Here is a 5,889-nt window from a genome sequence, read left to right as displayed (position 1 = left end):
CTGGTTATTTATTTTATTTATTTTAAATACAAAAGCGCAGGTCCCGCCCCCCCCCTCCTCCTCCTCCTCCCTCCGCCCCCCGCCCCGGGCTCCCCCCGCGGCATCAAAGCGCAGCCCGGCCGAGCGGTCCTGCAAGGGCGGTAGCGCACCGGGGGGAAAAGAAAAAATAAAAAATTTTAAAAAAATTTTAAAAAGAGGTGTAAAAACAGGCCCGAAACAATTTTAAAAATTAAAAGAGAAACAGGGAGAAGCGCGGGAGGAGCACCTCCTGCCCCTCACGCTGCTCCATCCCCCGGGGTACCACCGGTGCGGGGGATGCTTCATCCCGCGCGGGGGTGGGAGGGGGGTGCGCGGATATCACCGCTGGCGAGGGGAATAAAATTACTGTGTTATATTTTTTAGGGGACAGGATTTGTTTTTTTTATTTTTTTGCGCCCTTCCCCTCGGCATCCCGCGGCGGCTACGGAGTTGCCAGGACCTTATCAAAGGGATGCGATCGCAGCCGCCGCTCCGCCGCCTTAAAGGCGCAGGAGCCCATTTTTTTCTGCGCCGCCCCGCGCATCTCCCGCGCATCTCCCGCGCATCCCCCGCGCCCCTCTGTACCTCCCCCGACCCCGTCCCCTTCCCCACCCCACCCCCGCGCTGCAGGGCGGGGGCTGCTCCCCGCCATTAAAAACTCTGCGAAAAGTTTTCATCTCGGAAAAAAAAAGAAAAAAAAAAAAACAACAACCAACAAAAACCAAATGGGGCGGGTCCCCATATTATTATTATTATTAATATATATATATAAATAATCCTCAGGCCTGTTTTTGCTCTGCAGGCTAATTAAACAATCCCTGATTGCAATAGAACTGGCACACCAAGCCAAACCCCAGCCCGCAGTTGTGTTCCCATCTCCTGCCCCAGCTGTTAAATATTAACCAGGCACGGAATGGAGGGTTTGGAACTTCAGACAAAAGGTTTTAATTAGGGGTTGGCCCCCAAACCTGCCCTCCAGATCCAAGGAGCCTCCTGCCCTCCTCCTCCTCCTCCCCAGCCTGCTCCAAGGCTGGACCCCAGGGTTTGGTGGTTCCCCCCTGGGAGCTGCCTGGCTGGTCTGAGCCCACCTTGGTCTGGCCAGCAGAGCTGGTGGAATCAACCTGGCTTGATTTTTATCATTATTATAGAATCACAGGATGGTTTGGGTTGGAAGGAACCTTAAAGATCATCTAGTCCAACTCTTGTCCATAGGCAGAGACACCTTCCACTAGACCAGGCTGCTCCAAGCCCTGCCAAACCTGGCCTTGGACAATTCCAGGGATGGAGTAGCCACAGCCTCTCTGGGCAGCTTGTGCCAGGGCCTCACCACCCGCACAGTCAACAATTTCTTCCCAATATCCCACCTAACCCTGCCATCAGTCAGTGAGAAGCCATTCCCCCTTGTCCTGTCACTCCAAGTAGGACAGGTGAAAATGCCTTCGGCAAAAGGAATGGCACCTGCCATTTTTGGTGTGCATGAACACAGGTGATGGCACCTCCTGGGAAATGCAACAGCAAAGTGCAGCCCATGGCTGGACCAGCCCTTCTGCCCATGCCCACACTGCTCTGTCCCCACACTTCCAGCACAGACTCCAGAGCTGCCAGCAAAACACCCTCAGCCCCAGGAATCAGAGCCAAGGGGACCTGCTCCCACCACCACAGCTGGTCCCATCAGCCTCACCCCTCTCCTTCCTGCTCTGCACCCTCCACATCCCCACAGCAAAGTGGAATCCCAAGGGAAGGATGAGGCACACGGAACCGCAGTGGGCACACCAGGGAAGCCCCAGTGCTGGTGCCAGGGGCTTAACCTGATCCTAAATGTGAGGACAGAAACCAGGACCACAGCCATAGACCTGTGCCTCTCCTTTCCCACTCTTCTCTGGGCGGGCTGTTGGAAAAGCAAGTGGTTTGCACCGTCACTAAACACAGTTCTTGGCTTCTCCCCACACTCCAAAGCTCCTGTTCCTCCTCCTCCGGGCCCTGCTGCTGATGCCAAATATGGATGTGCCACTATGCCAGATGAGACATATGAAATGGTCCCTTCCTGGGAGGATGAACAGCCTGTGTCTCCTGGGCTCCTTGGGATGGTGACAGCAGTGTCACTTCCAGCCCAGGACCTCCAACCATCAGAAGGTGGCTTGACCACCTCTTACTCCTTACAATTAGCATTGAAACAATGTTGGATAAAAACCTCTCTGGGTCCCATTTACTGCTACAGCTCAGAAAATTAGGGCATTATAATGGAGGCTGAAAACCTCAGCCTTGTCCCCTTTGGAAGAAAATCTCATTAAGTCTCATTCATTCTGTTTCATAAAAATGTCATTTAACCGCCTGGTTTTCTCCAAATCCCGTTGTGCAATAACACTGCCCTGCTCCAGTGCCTTGGGACAGCAACCCAGCAACTCAGCCAGCGACTTAATCTCCAAAATTATTGGGGATTGCACGTGCAGAGGAGCGGCCCACCCAAAGACCTGCCTAACCCACCATCCTCTCTAGGCCAGCCACCAAAAAAGAGACGCTTTGGGAATAAAACAAGAGGAGGGTGAACCCCTGAGGCCGTGGCTTTGTGGGGAGGTGCCCGTGGAGCAGCCTGTCCTCCCCAAAGCGGCGGTGGCCCCGTTCACGTTCCGCATGTCCAGTCAGGGAGTCTATTTTCTCCTCCTGCCAACAGGGAAGAGTCACGTAGTGCCTGGGATTTGAAAGTAATCCGGTGAACTAGGCAGGCGGTGGCAGGTACAAGAAGGTCTTCCAGAGTTTTCTTCATCTTTATCAGTTTCTGGAAGTCCTTGTTCGCAGATCTACAGGGAATCTCTGTGTTCAGGTAGCAGCTGCAGTCATCAAGAAAGCAGAGTATCTTTGAATTTCCTTCTGATTTTCCAGTCTAAACTTGAATCTGAATTCCCAGGCTGAACAGAAGGAAAATTAACTATTTATAATTTATTTGTTAGCCCTTCCACAGTTGAGATAAAAATTCCGTAAATGGGGGAGAAAATGACTGCAAAAAGCTGCCCAAAGCAGCGTCCTCAGCCGTGCTGAGCCCTCCTGGTGCCCTGCAAAGACCAGACACAGCCTGTCCCCTCCTCTTTAGCTGCTGCTGTGTGTCATGTTCACAGGCAGCAAAGAAGCTTGAAGTCAGATTGTGGCACCAAAAAGGAATAATTTTAGATGAAAAGAATCAGTTCACAGCGAAGCCGCACAATAAAGAGAAATTAATTTTTTTTTTTCCTGAGAGCTTTTTTAGATCAGGTAGTAAAAAAAGAAAAAAGAAAGTAGGAAAGAAAAAAGCAGTGGGGGCCATTAAGGCCTGGAGTGCTCTGAGAGCACTGAGTGCCAGTCCTCACTCCCTGGGCTCTGTCTCATCCTGACTGCACCCAGCTAACCTGGCTCCATCTCCTCCTTCTCTGCCCACGGGGCAGATATTTTGCTGGTGTCTTGCTCCAAAAGAGATGTCTCTCCAGGCTGTTGTCTTCCTGCAGAACAGCAGGTCAGACACCAGGAATGTGAAGGCTCTGAGGGCTGTTCTGTTCATCCCTATAAATGGCTTTGTGGAGGTGACAGCAGACCAGGAGCTCAATCAGACCAAACAGCCTCCCCAAATCATAGCAGTGCCTTTTCATGAGCCACCAATCCTAAACCAGAGCTCAAAGTCAGTGTCCTTCAGTGTGCACAGGGGGACACTGAGGACCAGGGAAGCACTTTCCTTATGGGGAACCCCAAGACAGCCAAGAGATGCCTCCCACACCCCAAGCAGCCTCTGCCATCAGGCCAGAACACGCTGCTGCTGTTCCTGACACTGGTTGTACCAATGTACCTCAAAAGTGCTTCCTCTGCTAAAACCACCCTAAGATCATAAAATAATAGAACAGTTTGGGTGGGAAGGACCCTTAAAGCTCATCTAGTTCCACCCCCCTGCCGTGGGCAGGGACACCTTCCACTAGAACCAGGTTGCTGCAAACCCCGTCCAACCCGGCCTTGGACACTCCCAGATCACAAGGACACTGATGGAAAATATGGAGAAAAGATAAAACAAGCATGCTGAGCTCCATCCTGTCCAAGCACACCTCTCACCAATCCCCACTGGAGGTCAAATCCCCCCCACATCCCCTCCCTGCTCCTCACTCCACCCCTTTGCCTCCCCTTCCCTGGCCAAGCGGGAGGAGGGCGAACAGCGCCGCCCACTCTTCCCACTTTGGCAAAATGCAACAGCCAGCCACGGTGGGCTGGGGTTTTGGGGTCTAAATGATCTTCCCAGCAGGAAAACCCCTCTGTGATCCCGCACAGAGCCCAGGGAGGACCCACAGAGGGCAGGATCTAAACCCCAGAGCAGCGTTAGTCAGCCTGACGTCACCCCTCTGTCACCGCACTGGTGGTCATGTTGATAACGAGATCAAAGGCTTGCGAGTATTTCAACAGAAGTGCTGGGAACAGTCTTGATCAAAATAAGAGGAAGGCCCTGTATACAGAAGACATGAGAGGTTTGCAACCCACATGTGAACCTTTGAAGTTATTCTCCCTCTTTTTTTTTTTTTTTTTAAATAAACTAGTTTAACATCATTAGTTTAAGAGGTATAAACTCGACTGGCTGTGTAATCTCTCAGTATACTGCAGGCACAGGGTATTATCCACACACAGACACGCTTTTCCAAGTGGGGAAAAAAAGCACTGCCAGAGATACTCACAAATAAGACAAGAAAACACACAATTAGTTTTATGGGATTTGAAGTTCATTTCATAAACCAACATACTTTTGTTACCGAGTATCGCCAGATAAGTCTGATACATTTTCTCTCCTATAATCCTTTTAACATTTCCATTCCCCCCTACAGACTCTTCGCCTTGATGTTTTGTTCAGTGCACTCCCTGCTATCTGCACACGCTTGGCCAGAATTTTTTAGACTTAAAAGGGGCACCGTATCAGCATTAACCGTTCCAGGAGAGCTGATAAAACACACACGAGCACTTTGCTATCTATTAACATTTCTGAACTCCTTCCTTCACCTGCCCGGAATAGTGATTGAAGAGAGGGTGGGGGCAACAGAGGTAAATGAGGATATTTATGACTAACTTCCCATGACCTATTTTTTCCACAACCCCTTCCTCACCGTGCACAAACAAGACATCACTTTCTCTGCTACCTTCCTGTCTGAGTAACAAGGAGACCAGGTCTGCAAGATTCCCCATTCCTGGAAATGTTCAGGTGGGATGGGGCTTGGAGCAACCTGTTCCAGTGGAAGGTGTCCCTGTCCATGGCCCTTGAAGGTAAAATTTAAATCCTACTGAATTTTTTTAGTCAAATATGGATTTTTTGATGGAAAACTGAGCACTGCTGTGGCTGCTGGGGATGCAGCCATGATGCCATGGCAGAGGCACTGAGTTGGTGCTCTTGTCACATCAGTGGTAACTCCTTCAAGTCCAGTTCAGGGCCACATTCCTCCTTGCTCCATCTCTACTCGCTGCTTCTGCTCAGCAATAGTGATTCTGGGTTTCATTACCATTAACATCACAGGTGCCAGGGAGAATCTGAGTCTAAAGTGGTTGGAAGCCCTGTTTCTCCGTGCACTAATCCCATGAGTGTTTATGAAGTGACTTTTAGATGTTCCACCACTCAAGCAGCCAGCTCTACACAACACCTACTCGTTGGTGTCCATCACCCTGCGCCGGACAACCCCCTCCCTACTTCCAGAGCTTGTGGCCATTTGCTAAAATCATCAGCAGACACCATGTCTCTGGCAGCTTTATCTGGAGCTTTATCTGCCAAATGGGTTCAGATTCAAGGACTTCCTTTCAAATTTGGGGAGGTTCACTTCCATCCTCATCCTGCCTACTCTGTGCTCCCCCTTTGCTGGCAGCAAGAACCTGGCACGTGACATC

This window comes from Pseudopipra pipra, chromosome 19 (genome assembly GCF_036250125.1).
Source record: "Pseudopipra pipra isolate bDixPip1 chromosome 19, bDixPip1.hap1, whole genome shotgun sequence".
Classification (NCBI taxonomy): Eukaryota; Metazoa; Chordata; class Aves; order Passeriformes; family Pipridae; genus Pseudopipra; species Pseudopipra pipra.
Note: the sequence above shows the minus strand (reverse complement) of the source record.